The 17,454-nt window shown below is 38.6% G+C and overlaps 1 pseudogene; it reads left to right on the plus strand.

The window, feature by feature from the left end:
* LOC122746240 overlaps positions 1-15,738 on the plus strand; it is an 84,181-nt pseudogene extending 68,443 nt beyond the window's left edge.
* Positions 15,739-17,454: the final 1,716 nt, after the last annotated feature.

The raw sequence follows: 17,454 nt of genomic DNA on the forward strand, positions 1-17,454 counted from the left end.
TATTACCTCTTATGGTTCCCTGCATCTCTATGACACCATATTTTTGAGTCATCAACGAAGGCACTGTGCTTTTTGAACAAAGCAGAATTGCAGCAGTGCAAAAGAAACCTGAGATTAGCAAATTCAGAGACATTTCTAACCAAAATATTCAAATGGACTGTTTGTGATACTATCTCATGATGATGATCTGTGATATCATCTAATATATCTGTGATACCATACTCTACCTGTGGTAAAGCCTTCTGGTTTTATCGCTCACAATTGGACACTGTACTTTGATCCCACCATCATGACATCATTTGGGTCCTCTTCAAATAAAAAGGACAACAACATTTGCCAGACCATTAAACAACCCAAGGGAAAATTCTACTATGACTTCTACCAACTTCTACAGGACCTTTTGCTTGATTTGTTTCAAAGGTTTGGACCATTTTCTCTACATTTGTCAATTCCACTAATTTAGGATTTTAATCCAAATGATACATTGAGGAGGGAGGTAGTGTAAGATAATTCAAGAATATAGGATTTGAAATCAGTAGTTCAAAGCCTGAATCTTTTTTGCTCAAGTGACCTGAAGGCCACTTCATTTTTCTTGAGTTTGCTTATCTGTAAAATGAAAGGGTCTGGTGAGATGATCCCAAAGATCCCTTCCAACTTTCAATTCATGTCTTCTGGTTTTATGATCCAGTGTTCTCTAGGGTCCCTTCAGGTCTGAATTAGACTATTTGGTGTGTTGTTTTTTACTGGAGCAAGTTTCTTGGCTCCGCAGTATAATGAGATGCACCATTCTGGCATTGACTCTAGAATGTGACAGAGCCCAAGGTTTTATTATGTCGCTCTAGTCCTTCTACTGACACAGCTTCTAACTTGTTAACTACTTGGTCTTTGATGGTCACTAAGAGAAAGGAAGGGAGGGAGAGGAAATAAGCATTCATATAGCACCTGTTTTGTGTTAGGTGCTGTGACAAGCACTTTTTGAGATTATTACCTTATTTGATCTTTACAACTATCCTGGGAGGTAGATGATATTGTTATCCTCATTTTATAGTTGAGGAATCTGAGGCAAACAGAGGTAAGTCATTTGCCTAGGGTCACAAAGAAAGTAAGTATCTGAGGTCACATTTGAACACAAGTCTTCCTGACTCTAGGCCAAATACTCTAATCACTACACCACCAGCTGTCTCTAATGGATGAAAAATGTATCAAATTGACATTAAGCTACAGATATATATTACATCTGTGAGAAAATAATAGGGTTTTGGGAAGGCCCAAAGGCCCTCCCTCCAGGGGATTGATTGGATTAAGTTTGAGTGGATTGACTGACTGGCTGATTAACTCTCTTAAAGTTAATTCAACTAAAACCACAACTGCCTGGCCCTCAAGAGGGTATGTTCTCAGAGGGTGTGAACTCTGATGTCAACATGGAAGCCCACCTTCAAGTCCAGTGAACCAATGGATTTGGTGACCACACATGTAGTTTTACTCATCACAAATCACTGGTCCTATATTTTACCTATTTTTGTGTTAATAGGATCTCCCAAAACTTAAACTCCTTTGACTGGTTTTTGAGAGGCCAGATCCATCAAACCCCCATGCTACATAAGGCATCAAGAGAGGACTTGAATAGAAGGATTATCTGATTTTTTGTCATTGTTGTTTTCTCCTTTTCAGTTGTGTCCAACACTTTTTGACCTCCTTTGGGGTTTCCTTGGCAGAAATACTAGAGTGATTGTCATTTCTTTTTCCAGGTCATTTTATAGATGAGGAAACTAAGGCAAACAGGGTTAAATGACTTGCCTAGGGTCATGCAGCTTGTAAGTGTCGGAATCCAAATTTCTATGAGTCTTCCTGAATTTAGGCTCAGCACTGTATCCACTGTGCCACCTAGCTGTCCCATGGATCATGTTCCTGACTTTTTAGATATACTTATTTTCCTGAGTTCAAATCTAGACCCAGACACTTAATAGTTTTGTGACCCTGAGCAAATCACTTAACTTTGTTTGCTCAGTTTCCTCATTTGTAAAAATGAGCCAGAGAAGAAAATGACAAAACCACTCAAGTGTCTTTGCCAAGAAAACCCCAGAAAGGGTCACAAAGAGTTGGACACAACTGAAAATGACTAAACAACAACCTGACTTCTTTGTTTATGTATTGACTCAAATATTGAATACATCTATCAGTGATTCACATAATGACCAAATTTTATCATAGTTCCAAAGATAGCTTCTCATGCCTGGTCTATGTGATAATTCTCATGGCTCATTCATGGGCCAATCATCAAGCAGTCACTTGAATCAAAACTAATTGATTCCATCTAGACATCTTGACAACAGATTGATCCAGTCTTCTGTGTTCAGTCATATTGAAGAAATTGAAATTGAAAGCAGTCAAATCAAGAACACCATGTGTACCAAGTTTTATCTTTTTTAAAAATATATAAGGGGCAGCTAGGTGGCACAGTGGATAGAGCACTGGCCCTGGATTCAGGAGGACCTGAGTTCAAATCTGGGGTCAGACACTTAACACTTACTAGCTGTGTGACCCTGGGTAAGTCACTTAACCCCAATTGCCTCACTAATATATATATATTCACACACATATATATACACATATATATACACACATACACACACACACATATATATACATATATATGTGTATATATGTATATATGTGTGTGTGTGTATATATATATATATATATTTATATACACACATTCTTTCTTGGTGAATTTTATAGACTATTTGCATAAATAACTCATATGTCTACTTTGACATATAGACATATGTATATAGACATAAATAAATACACACACATATATATATGTGTATATATATATATGTATATATATATATGTATGTATGTATGTATACATTTTTTGCTCTACAAAAAGCAAGAGGGGGGAAAGGAATAGAGAAAATTATAGCAGAACAAGTCATTTCTCTCCTGTGTCCCTTTGTTTTTGTAAGATGAAAGGGTTTGGCGAGATGACCTAATTCTTTCCCCAACTAAATCCTGTACATTTAGCAATGGTATTTCACTTAGATTGTACTTATCCAAAGGTGCCAGATAGAGTATATCTGGATATTCAATTATTAAGGTAAATTCCCTAGCAATCGGAATTGTTCCCTAGAATCATTTATTAAATTCATACTATGCAGAAAGCGTAGTGGATGGAGTGACAGGAGTGAAGTCATGAGTAATGAGGCAAGACCTGAGTTAATGAGGGCTTTGACACATTCAAGTTGTGTGACCATGGGCAAGTCACTTTATATGTGTTTGCCTCAGTTTCCCCATCTGTAAAATAAAGATAATAATAGCACTTACCTTTCTGGTTTGTTGTGAAGATCAAATAAGATAATAATTGCAAAGCACTTAGCATAGTGCCTGGCACACAGCAAGTGGTATATAAATGTTACCTATCATTACCATCATCATCATCATCATGATGCTAAGTCAGACTATCCCTGTTCTGAAGGAGCTCACAGTAAAATGAGATTGCCATGGTAGTAGTCTGATGCTTAGCACTTTAAGTAAGGTCTGGACAATCAATAGTGTGAAATTTTGTAGAGGAGATGCCAGTTTAGATATCCATTTGTCAAGAGGGCTCTGAGATCCCCCCCTTCCCTGAGATTCTGTGTTATTCTCTTCTTTTACATTAACATGAATAGGGTACTTTTCTAAAGAGCAACTCAATGATCTTTGCAATGAGACAGTGATGTTACTGCCACTGACAAAAAGTACATGACTCACAAAAGATATGAATTAAGTTCACAGAATTGCCAGCTATTAACAACCATAGCAACAAGTACTCCTGATCACAAATGATAAGAGAAATAAAAAAACCCCTGAGATTTCATCTCACATTCTGAAAACTGGCAAAGATGACAAAAGATAGTAATAGCTAATATTAGATGGGTTGTGGGAAGATAAGCACACAAGTGTATTGCTGATGGAGCTATGAATTAGTATAATCGTTTTGGATAGCAACTTAGAATCATGAAAATAAAATGGCAAAAATGTACATGTATACACTTTGACCTATTGTTAGAAAGCAGGTCGATGATAGGAAGAAAGTTTCTATATGCACCCAAATATTTATAGTAGCACTTTCTTTGAGCGCAAGGAATTGGAAACAAAATAGATATCCATTAATTGCACTAAACCAATTTTGGTACATGAATATAATGGAAAGAAAGGATGAATATAATGAATACAGAGAACCATGGGAAGATTTACACACTTATGCAGTGTGAAGTCAGCAGAGTCAATGAAAATATATACCCAGTGACTTCAACTACACAATCTGGAAGAATAGCCACAAAACAATAAAAGAATGAATATTGCATAATTACAAAGATGAATTATAGCCCTGAAGGAGAGATATGAAAAGACTTCCACCCCTTGTCTTTTCTGAGGTAGGTATATAGGGATGCTACATTGCATACATTTTCAAATGCATTCAATACATTGGTAGATTTTTCCATATTTTTCATATTCTTTTTAAAAAGATTATCTATTATATGGGATGGCTCTCTGAAAGTGCCAAGGGTAGGGGATACTAGAAGAAATTTTGGTAATATAAAATCAATAAAAAATTTTAAAATTCATATTATTTCAAAGGAAATATAACACCCAGTCTAGGAACCATTACTCAATTCTAAACAATTATCTGTAGTGTATTGAGTCTCAAAGGATGAAGCATGTAAAAATACAATAGGGGGTGGGGCAGCTAGGTGGCACAGTGGATAGATTCAGTAGGACCTGAGTTCAAATCTGACCTCAGACACTTAACACTTACTAGCTGTGTAACCCTGGGCAAGTCACTTAACCCTAATTGACTCAACAACAAAAAAAAAAAAAGGAAGAAAAAGAAAAAACAAAATATAACAGGGGCACTGTGCATTATCATAGATAAAATGAAATATATTCTATGGATTTTTTGGTCAGGGATAGCTGGATTTGAATGTGACTTCAGATACTGGCTGTGTTACCTTGGGTAAGTGCCTTAGTTTCTCTCAGTCTCAGTTTCCTCATATGTAAAATGAGGGGAAAATAACTGTAGCCCTTATCTCACATTGCTGTGACAACTGAATGGGCCAGTTACAGGGTACAATGGATAGAGTGCCAGGCCTGGAGTCAGAAAGACCTGAGTGCAAAGCCAAGCCTCAGATATTTCTTACCTCTGTGATCCTGGATAAGTCAATTAATTGCTCTCTGCCTCAGTTTCATCATCTGGAAAATTGGTATAATAATAGCCCTTACCTCCAAGAATTGTGAAAATCAAATGAAATAATAATTGTATAATGTTTAGGATAATGCCCGACAGATACATAGGAGGTCCTGGGAAGAACATAAACATTAGGCATTATTACATATTAATAATTTTAAAAGAACCTTAAAAAGTTGTGTTACCAAGCACTGTGTTGAGTTTATAGTAAAAACACCAACTGATTGATACCTATATTAGTATCAGCAGGGAGAAAATTATTCTTCAATTCATCTTTCAGCACTTTAAGGGATACTTCTAAAAGGTATCTTGATGGGACATGGAATAAATTGATCACATTTTCTCCTGTTAAATTCTGGGTCTAGTGATGGCACCAGAGAGGAATCAGAATATGTGAGAGGTAATACCAGCATTTAAAATAAGAGAATTGAACTAGGTGATCTTTAAGGTTCCTACCAGCCTTCAATGAGGACCATCTTTTCATCCTAGTTATCATCATCACCTTCTTCTTTTTCATCATGGTATTCTTTAATACCAACAGCAAATACAAGCATTCATTGAGTATGAATTGTGCTAATCTCTGTGCTTACAGATGGGGAAACCAAAGTTAAGAGGTATGAAGCAGCCCATCCAGGTTACAGACCTAGTAAGTAGCTGATGCCAGATTTGGACTCCAGACTTTCCAAGTCCAGAGCTCTATCCACAATCAGTCAATCGGTGAATATTTATTAAGCTCCAACTACATTCACAACACTGTGCTTATCACTGGGGAGCCAAAGAAAGGCAAAAGAGTCCTTGCTTTCAAAGAGCTCACATTCTAATAGGAGAAACAAAAATGACCTTGCAGTACCATGAGTGATAAGAGCCCTAAGGAAGGGGAGATCTTAGAGAGGATAGGGGATGTACCACCTCACAATGTTAATAGCATGTGATAAATTATGGAAATCAGAATGTTCATAGTGCTCCAGGGTTTGAGAATCCCCACAGAACAGGGCTAACAAATTCTCAGGTTACCAAGTTGATAGGCTGATGTCTGAGGCACTAACTCCATTGGAAACATGTCAGTTACCCTATAAGTCACTGAACACCTGTCTCGTGTCTTCTGGGCTAATCTACCCCTTATATTCCTCAACAAACTGCTCCTTAAATTAATTGTCTTCTGGTGCTATTTACCATTGAATATGTGACTGTGCTATAAAGAAAACAGGAGTTACAAATACATTACATATACATGAACAGCATAACAGATTAGAAGTAGCCTAAAGTTTGGATTAAGGAGATCTGGGGTCTTGGTTCATCTTTGCTACTAACTTGGCATGGGGGCATTAGGCCACAAACTAGCCCCTATGAGCCCCAGTTCCCTCATCTATTACTGGTTCCTATCTTCATGACAGTAAAATGGAATAATAAAACTTGGAAATGTATTTTTCTTAAATTAACAGCACTAGGTTAGTACAAATGATTGTGTTTACTGAGATCATGCCTACATTTGGAAGTCCTGCATAAATAACAAATCACATGGCTTGGCCCTAATTGAAGAAAACCTGCACTTAGCATTGACTGGCTAATCTTTTGGGACATTGGGGCTATGCCTAGATATATCTATGATCTCCTTTCACACTCTTTCCTTCTACTCACCCTCTCCCTTCCCCCAACTCCTGCCATTTTGTGAGGATATACAGAGCTCTCATTCATTACTGACCATTTGCATGCTTTCAGGAATGTCCTGTTGCATCAGTCCAATGGAACAGGCTGTGGGGTTGGCTCAGCCATCAGGCACCTGTTGGAGCTGAGTCACCACTATTCATGGGGTGTACGTCTTGGCCAGGTTTGGATTCACTGGGCTAAAGATGACAGGATTAGCCTGCCCAATCTGGTGCAGCTGATGCTTTCATTCAGTGGCAGCTTTTAATGGAAACTAGAGAGCCTCGGTCTATTTTCACTTATCCCTCAAACACTCTTGTGATAGGCATTCAGAACAAAGCAGCAAATCTAAATTGGTGAGGAGAGAAACGGAGGAAGGAAGGCAGGAAGGCAGGAAGGCAGGAAGGCAGGAAGGCAGGAAGGCAGGAAGGCAGGAAGGCAGGAAGGCAGGAAGGCAGGAAGGAAGGAAGGAAGGAAGGAAGGAAGGAAGGAAGGAAGGAAGGAAGGAAGGAAGGAAGGAAGGAAGGAAGGAAGGAAAGGAGCAAAGAAACCACTGGATTATATTCAGCAGATGCGGGATCTAGTCTCAACTCTGTCCCCTGGCTATCCATGTGATATTAGGTGAATCATTTTATTCCCTGAACCTCAGTTTCCTGATCTGGAAAATGAAGTTGTACTCAGTGACCCCTAAGGCCCCTTCCATCTCTAATGTTCGATTTACTTCAATTCTATGTGCTTCCATTCCTTGTTTTTATGATACTTATAAAGGATCATCCAATCCTTGAAGATTTATATTAAACATAAACCTGCCACCTCCTATGATGGCCTATATCACTAATCATTATAATCATTTCAATTGCATCAACCCCAAATCTGGCTCTTTGAAACTTCTATTGCTTCTACTTCTGATCTATGGGACCAAGCATAACTAGTGTCTTTCAGTTCTAATACTGAATGATTCTCTGTGTCCACTGACATTTTCCTCTTTTGTTTCTTTGTTTCAACTCTGCTTTCTCAAAAACTATTGCCATGGAACACAAACAAGTCCTACCAAGATATAAGGGCTTTGAGCACAGGCCTCATATTCTACCGTGTTTATGACATATGAGACCCAATTCAGCTAAGGTTGAAAAGGGTTAAGAGTGGAGTGCTTGTCATCCTGTGAGTCTCCACCTGCCCCCTCTGAATCATATAATCTCTATATTGGAAAGAACATCTCAAATTTGAGTTTGATCATGAACCTGATCTAGAACATAACCAAAACCAGAACATCCAAGCTTTTACTTGGAAACTTACATTGAGGACAAACCCACCTCTTTTCATGGCAGTATATTCCACTTTTGGATAGGCCTGTTAGAAAGATTATCTTTTGACCTTATAGCCTACATGTATATTTGCAACATTTAGTCAGTTCTCTTCTTTATCCTTTTTATCTGCGTTCATAATCATGATCCATCCATCACTGCCAGAAGCTCTATCTATTCTTTGATCCTCTTCTCCAATATAGCTTAAAAACAAAATAAGCCAATAACACCATTTTTGTTATCAATAGGACTCTTTACAAGGCATCTTATTCTAGGATTTAATGCCCTTGTTGGAATAGATAGAGCCCTGGGATTGGAATCAGGAAGACTTATCTTTCTCAGTTCAAATCCAGCATCAGACACTTACTAGCTGTGTGACCTTGGGAAAGTAATTTAACTCTGCCTCAGTTTCCTCTTCCTTAAAATGAACAGGAGAAGGAAATGGCAAATCACTACTGCATCTTTGCCAAGAAAAGCCCAAAGAGGGCCACAAAGAGCAGAACAGGACTGAAAGGAAACAACAGCAGCAGCAACACCAACACCAACAATAACTCTTTTTCTATTCATCTTCAGTTGCCTGCCCATTGCAGTTACCTTGGGCTTTTAGGGAAAGAAATAAAGGTTGTGTTCACAAGAAATTAAGTTGGCTATAACATCAATACCAAACCAAAAGACAGAGAGAAAACACATATCACTCTGAGACATGATCATTTCCAATTTGTCTTAATCCTAGACCAGCCACAGCATACTTAAATTCCAAACATGGTTTCACAGACTCACTCAGTTTGATAGACTGGCCATTAGTAACTGGCTCCTTGTCTCCTGTGGTTCTCCTCATTATATGTATCAGGTTATAGTGTTGGCTAACTCTTTTATATTCCAACAGGAAAACAACTCAGTTTCCCTTTTACAAAGGCACCATTTTGGGATAAGGGAACTCTCATGTCTCAATCACAATGTGACTGGAAAAGTTAGAAAATCACAGAATGTCAATATTGGAAGTCATCTTGTACAGCCCATACATGAAGCCACATTTTAAAATATATACTCAAAAAGGAGTCATACAATCTTTGTTTGAAGATTTGCAATAAAAATGAGCCTGTTACCTCCTGAGGAAGCCTATTTCACTTAAGATAACTCATTATTATGACAATTTTCATTACATCAAACTAATCTGGCCCTTTGAAATTTCCATTGCTATGAACAGACAGATTTCGGATGAAGAAATCAAAGCTATCTATTGCCATATGAAAAAATTGCTCAGGGGCAGCTAGGTGGGGCAGTGGATAAAGCACTAGCCCTTGGTTCAAGAGAACCTGAGTTCAAATCCAGCCTCAGACACTTGCCACTTGCTAGCTGTGTGACCCTGGGCAAGTCACTTAACCCTCATTGCCCCCCTCAAAAGAAATTAAAAAGAAAAGATGCTCTAAATCACTATTGATTAGAGAAATACAAATTAAAACAGCTCTGAGGTCTGAGGTCAGATTGGCTAATATGACAAAAAAGGAAAATAATAAATGTTTTAGAAGCTGTGGAAAAATTGCAACATTAATGCATTGCTAGTGGAGCTGTGAACTGATCCAACCATTCTGGAGAGCAATTTGGAACTATGCTCAAAGGGCTATAAAGCTGTGTATACCCTTTGACCCATCAATATACCACTATTAATTCTTTTTTCCCAAAGAGATCAAAGAAAAGGGAAAAGGACCCACATGTACAAATATATTTATAGCAACTCTCTTTGTGGTGACAAAGAATTAGAAATTGAGGGAATGCCCATCAGTTGGGGAATGGCTGAACAAGTTGTGCTATATGAATATGATGGAGTACTGTTGTGCTGTAAGAAATGATGAGCAGGCAGATTTCAGAAAAACCTGGAAAAACTTAAGTGGACTAATGCTGAGTGAAGTGGGCAGAACCAGGAGAATATTGTACACAGTAACAGCAGCATTGTGTGATGATCAACTGTGATAGACTTGGTTCTCCTCAGCAGTGCAATTATCCAGTACAATTCCAAGGAACTCATGATGGAAAATGTTCTCCACATCCAGAAAAACGACCTGTAGATTCTCTATACTGCTTCTACTTTTTGTTTTTGCTTTCTTTTTTGAGGTTTTCCCTTGTGTTCTGATTCTTCTTTCACAACATGGCTAATGCAGAAATATGTTTAATGTGATTGTACATATATAACCTATTTCAGATTGCTATCTCTCTTGGTGAGAGGGGAGGGAGAGAGAAAAATTTGGAACTAAGAATCTTATAAAAACAAATGTTGAAAATTATATTTACACATAATTGGAAAATAATAAAATATTTTTATGATAAAAAGGAAACTTCCATTGCTCTAGGTTCTGCCCTTTGGGACCAAGCAGAATAATTCTGGTCTCTATTCCATGTGATATAGCCCTTCAAATGCTTAAAGAGGACACCTGTCTTGTTATTGACTACTACCCCTCCTTCTTTTCTTCCCATACCTGCTCTCCTCTAGCCTACATATTTCCTATTTCTTCAACTGATCATTATTGGGCATAATTTTCCCCATCTTTGCCTTCCTCTGACTGTTCTCCAGCTAATGTGGAGATTTTACATGGTTTGACCAATATGGTGGAATGTTAACCAATACATTTGGTGACTGAATAGAGCAAAACTACCATTGTATCCCTCATCCCACCTCAGTTCTGGGTGTAGTAGTTCTAAATGCATCCTAAGAGTTTGTTAGTTCCTCCTTTCATATTATATTATCAACTCACATTAAATTTAAAACCCACTAAAATACCCAGAAACTCATGACAACTGTTACTGAGGCACATAGAGACCAAATTCTGATCATTGATTTTGTATGCACCCATCAGACTGTGAATTTCTTGAAATCTGACACTGTTTTCTTCGTTGTTTTTTCTTTTGCCTTTGTGTTCAACACACAGTAGGTCTTAAATTAATGATTGTTGACTTGACTTTATTTGCCTGTCATGTATTTTCTTTAATTATTTGAAGTTTTATTCTATGCCCATTAATTTTATTTAGAAAGCAGACTTTTGATAAAAATAAAAGTCACTTTGCATGGTACTAATGTAAATTTCTTAGGTCACTGAGGTCTGTGTCCAGCAGGCACAATAAGTAATACTGTTCTGCATTGGGAAGAATGCTGGATTTGGAGTCAGAGAACTTTGATTTGAATCTAGGCTCCGCAACTTCTCTGAATAACCTTGAGTACAAAGCTTCATATTTCTGGCACCTACCGCTGCTTATAAGCAACCTCAGCTTCATTTAGAAACTATCATGTATATTCACTTGCTCCTTGCTATTCCCACTGTTGGCATCTTATATAAACTTGTATATTATAATCCTACATATTGCTTCTCATTGAGACTCCCTGCCTCTCCTTTCCTTACCCTATTAATTCATCCTACTCACTGTTGTCAGATGTGTTATCTTAAAGCATTGCCCTGTGATCTTGCTACTCATCTGTTCAAGCACTTTCAATGGCTCCCCACTGCCTGATTAATAAAGTCAAACTTCTTAAACTGACACTTTAACTTCTTTGTGAAAACAATCTTCATACATTATACTATGACTCTTCTTTATTTGCCCTATATTAAAGTCAAACCAGACATCTTACTGGTCCCGAAACATCCCCCATGTTTTCCAACCTCTTTGTCTTTGTTTACTTTGTTCCCTATCCATGGAAAGCTTTCTCCTACATCTGCAACAATTGAAATTCTGCCAATCCAACAATGTTTTCAAATGCTATCTCCTCCATAATCTTTTCTTCTATTCAATGTCCATCAACCAGATATAACTTTTCTCTTTCTTTTGGGGGAATTTGTAGCAATTTTACAATATTTATCACATTTTCCCAATAATTTAGAGTCCTTGTTGTTTTGTCAATTAGTTGTGTCCAACTCTTTTTGATGCTATTTGAAGTTTTCTTGGCAAAAATACTAGAGTGGTTTTTCATTTCCTTCTCTAGCTCATTTTACAGATGAGGAAACTGAGGTAAACAGGAGGAAATGACTTGCCCAGGTTCATAGAGATTGTAAGTGAAGGAGGCTGGATTTAAACTTAGGTCCTTCAAACTCCAGGGCTGGCATTCTATCCACTGTACTACATAGCTGTCCTTATAGCTGACAGTTCTTTATGCCTCTTCACAAATGTGGAAAATCATAATAAACCACATTCACCAATCAATTGGAACTACACCTCTTAAATTACTTCTATATTTCTTTTAGGGGCTTACTGACCAGAAGTAGTGATTGAAGCTAAATAAACCATCATCAAGGATTGTTTTGTGCTTGATAATCTGATTGGCTTGGTGCTGTTTAACATCTTTATCAGGGACTTGAAAAACAGCATGCTTACCAATTTTAGAAATTACATAAAGCTGACAAGGGTATCTAACATTTTGATTGCCAGAGTCAGGATTTCTGGCTAGACTATTAAGTTAAATCAAATAAGTTGAAATTTAATAGAGATAAATATAAAATCTTACCTTTGAGGTAAAAAAATTTGACCTCAGAAATATAAGATTAAAGAGGTGTGGTAAGATAACACTTTTTTTCCTGAAGGGGAAAAACAAGGTTTCAGTGAATCATAATGAAAGCCAAAAAGCAAAGCAAAACAAAACAAACAAAAACAAAACATAACAAACAACCCTCCCCCTCAAAAAAACAACAACCAAAACCAAAAAACAAAAAAAAAATGGTCTTAAGCTCCACCCAAACAACTAACAAACAAACAAACAAAAAAACATGGTCTTAAGCTCCACTAAGAAAGTCAGTTCCGGGAATAAAGGAGGTGATAATGCAATGGGACTGGTCAGATTGTGTGTGAAATATAATGCTGAGTTATGGAAGTCATCTTTTAAGAAAGGCATTGAACAACTGGAGTACCTCCAGTAATGAATGATGATAGTGAGAAGACTAGAAAATATATTTTATGCACCTTGTTTGAAGACCCTGGGAATATTTAATCTAGAGAAGGGAGGAATGAGGAAGGACATGTATCAATTTTTGAGGATTTGAACTCCATCTTGAAGAAAGATCTCCTGCCTGGTACCAGAACGCAGAACTAAGAACAATAGGCAGAGATTAGAAACAGTCAAATTTAGAGTTGGTTTAAAGGGAAAAAAACAAACAAAACATTTTCAAATAGTGCTATCTAAAAATAAAATCAGTAGTGACTAAACTAGTAGAATCCTTCTCACTTAAGATCTTTATAGAGATTTAATGACAGCTTCTTGAGGATGTCACCTATGTTCTCAGCACATATTGGAACACATAGCCTTGGAGGTCTCTTCCATCATTGAGATTATGTTAGTTGATTTGTCTTTCAATGGCCACCTATCTCATTTGAAGTTTATTATTCAGGCAATTTTGAAGGAATGAATGGTTTTTCAGAAGGGCCCAGATGCACTCAATTTAGTAAGACCACATGACCAAATTCACCAGTCACTACCCAATTGTTCAAAGTCACTAACCCATTCAAGCAAAGCTGTGACAATGATCTGTGTCTCGATCATTGCCTCAAATTATACACCAGAAGAGATCCAATGTAGGACCAGTCTGACCAAGAAGATGACCCCAAATAGACCCTCTTATTGAATATCCCATCCTGGCCAGGAAACAATGCATGGTTTTTGTTGAGATGATGAGCTAGTTCACCTTCTAAAGTGTCATTAGAGTGTGGCATGGCAAATGAAATCTCTGATGTGGGAATTCTAGGGTCAAGTTCAATTCCTTCTGGGCTGCCAGCCAGCCACTCTGTTCATGTTAACACTCTTCCACCAGAACTCAAGAAGAGTGCACCACAAACATGTAGATTTATATCAGCATATGCTGGGAACTGCTCCAAACCAAGCTTTCAACAATTCTTCAAGCTGGAAGCAAGGCTCAAATCAGAAGACAGTCACCAAGAAGCAGCATGAACATGCTATTCTCACCCTTTGTATTCATTCTGTTTCATTTTGGGGTCTTTCTGAGAATAGAAGGGTGAAGGGAACCAGAATCTCAGAAGATAGAAATAGGATTGAGAGAGTCACCAAAAAATCCCAGCTCTACTTTGGACAAATTGATGCTAGTTAAAGTATAAAAATAGAAGGCCAGGGAAGAAGCATTTATTAAGTCCTTGCTGTGTTCCAAGAACTGTGCTAAGTTCTGGGAATACAAACATCAGAAATAAAAAAGGCAATCCTTGCCCCACAGGGATCTTATATTCTCTTCAGGGAAGACAATATACAAAAAAGAACTGGAAATCTTGGGGTTGGGGTGCCAAGGAAGGTTCTTCTTTTTGAATGCTGTCAATGTCCAGAGATTCAGAAATAGAAATAGGTGAATGAAAGTTGACCAACTTGTGCCTCTCTCCAAATGTTTACACTCCAGGAAGAACTTATCAATGGGAGAAAAGGGTCATCATGGCTGATTGATGAGAATCTTGTTGGCCCGAGAGAAGTAAATTTCTTTAGCTTTTCTAAAAGGAGAAATATGGTGATTCTGTTTATTCATACCTACATTGATTATGACCTAGTCCAATTCATTCCAATAAACATTTGTTAACACCTACTAAGTTCAAGGAACAACAGGTAGGGGCTATACCTGTGGTCTCATCGGTATAAGGAATTTACTAGACAAGGGACTTTTTTCTACTAACGCCACACATTACAGTATTAAGGGAACTGCCTAGAAAATTAGGGTCACATTTTTTGCCCTCTCTGTTGTCCTTCTGGTCTCTGTCGTCCCTCTCACCCCGTTCCGCGTCTCGTTAACGGCCCCGCTGCTATTGTCCCTGCTGCTGCGCCCTGTGGCCGGGGCCCTGTGCCCTGCCGTGGCCGCTGCCACCCGCACTTTCGGAAGCTTCTTGGGAGGAGAAGTCGCTGGCCGCCCCTGAGCCTGCGCGCCCCCGCCTCCTACAGCCGCCTCGGAGGGTGCCCTGCCTGTGGTCGTGCACGTGAGTGGGACTCCACACCGAGGGGAAGGCTTTTGCCGAATTCCAGACAGATGAAATTAAGGAGAGGAAAATCTAGAAACACTAACCCCTCCCCAAGATGTCTGGGGATTGGGAACTGGGTGTGCAAGGGACAGAAATCAAGTTGGTCTGGAGATTAGTTGGCCAGAGTCACAGTCACATTCGATATTAAGAACAGTATCCCACCAACATTTGATGATGGTACCGGAGGGACAGAAGTCCCAAGAGGAGCAAGAGCCTGAACTAAGGCCAACCCTGAACTTCGTGGTGGAGGTTGTGAAGGATGATACCCAGGACGCCCTTGTTTTGGACTGCCACTATCCAGAGAACGAGGGTGGACAGGAGGAGGAAAGTGACACTTTCTCCATCCAGGAAGTGAGCTTTCAGCCCGCTAGCCAATCCAACTGGAAGGATACCAACTACAAACTTAACACGGATTCCCCGGACTGGGCCCTGTATGACCACTTGATGGACTTCCTGGCAGACCCAGGGGTGCCCAATACTTTTGCAGATGAACTGTTGGAGCTCAGCACGGCCTTAGAACACCAGGAATACATCAACTTTCAGGAAGATCTGAAAGGCTTTGTCAAGTATCAGTAGGGAGGCTGGAGGCACCCTCCTGTGTCCCCTGAGTCCTTCCTTAGAAGAAAACAGTTACCTAGAAGCTCTCATGGAGAAGGGCGTGTAAAATACTCAGACATAAATTATGTTCCCTGACTGTTACACTTTTATTTCTTTGCTCTACTGGCGTTTTTGTACACCACCATCACAGAATGATGAGAAATAAAACTGCTTTGACCCTCAAAATATATATGTATGTGTGTATGTGTGTGTATGTATGTGTATATATATATTTATATATACCTTAAAACATTCAGAGTATAGAAGAACTAGGTTCAAATTTTACTTTACCTTTATGTATAATGTTTGTGTGACCCAATCCTAGGTCTGAATGTTTTAAGGTTTTGGTTTGTCTGTAGTTTGGATAGTTGGTTGGTTGGTTGATTGGTTGGTTTCCTGACATGAAGCTAAAATATGCCTTCATGTAAATTCTAGTTATTAGCTACAGTTCTGTCTTCTGGGTGAGTCTTTTAGATTGGGACATGGAACAGACACAACCACTGGTCAGCCTAAACAGGGGGTCTGAATAGGGCTGGACTTCTCTCTTGGAAGATTTGGAGGACATGAGGAAATGTTGTTCTGACTGCTATAGTACAGTCCCTTGCCAGTGACTTGATTTGGGCTTGACTAGTCCCCAGAAACCACTAGTTCCTTTAAGATGCAAAGAGTCTTGGAAGGCATATCTCAACCTGAAATAAAGAGGAAGACTACTGCAAACCATCATTTCATTGTAGGGAAAGAAAGATATGAATCATCTAAGGTCATATAGGAGGCACATATTATTATACATATTATAATACATCAATCTTTCTTTTTTACCCCTTTTGACAAGATAAGAGTTAATAACTGTCATTCTATATGCATTTTGCCTATCCTGGCACCTTAATTCAAAGCATCTCAGGTTTTGTTATTTTGCTATCTGCTGCTTTAGTTTTTCGTTTGCATTCCCTGTTAATGGCTTTTCTGGCTTGTAAACATTCTGATCCTTCTCCCCACATACATATCCACACTCAAGGTAACAATGGCTGGCCAATAACTCCTTTTTCATTTGCTAGTAGTAGTAGTAGCAGCAGCAGCAGCAGCGATGGTGGTGGTGGTGGTGGTAGTGGTACTGGAAGTGGTAGCAGTAGCAGCAGCAGCAGCAACAGCAGCAGCAACAGAATCTGGTATTTCTATGATGTTTATTGTAATATGTAAAGTTTTAGCAGTTAAAGCCATGGAAAATCCTTTCCAATTATGACCTTCAAGTGTTCTTTCTCAATAGAAACAGCAACTTGGTGTCATAGAAAGAAAATTGAGTTTGTATTGAGGAAAATTTGGGTTCAAATTCATCTTATACTAACTGTATTATCGTGAGCAAATTGCGAAGTCTTTGTGCCTTATAGTAGAGAGAAAACAATATTACTCTAACATGTAACTACAATACAACCTACCTTGCAAGTGGTCATACAGCATTTGCTTAGAGACCTCCAGTGAGGGAAAACCCATTACTTCTCAAGGCAGGCGCAATCCATTTGTAGGTATCTATTAAGCTACTACCCATTACTCTTAGGTCCTCATTTTGTCCCTAAACAGAACACGTGTAATCCATCTTCAATTGTCAGCTGTTCAAATTCTTAAATATAGCTATTGTACATCATCGCTCTTCTCTCCCCACTAAGTTCTCTCTTCTCCAGGTGAAGCATCCCTAGTTAT

Source organism: Dromiciops gliroides, chromosome 1, assembly GCF_019393635.1.
Source record: "Dromiciops gliroides isolate mDroGli1 chromosome 1, mDroGli1.pri, whole genome shotgun sequence".
Classification (NCBI taxonomy): domain Eukaryota; kingdom Metazoa; phylum Chordata; class Mammalia; order Microbiotheria; family Microbiotheriidae; genus Dromiciops; species Dromiciops gliroides.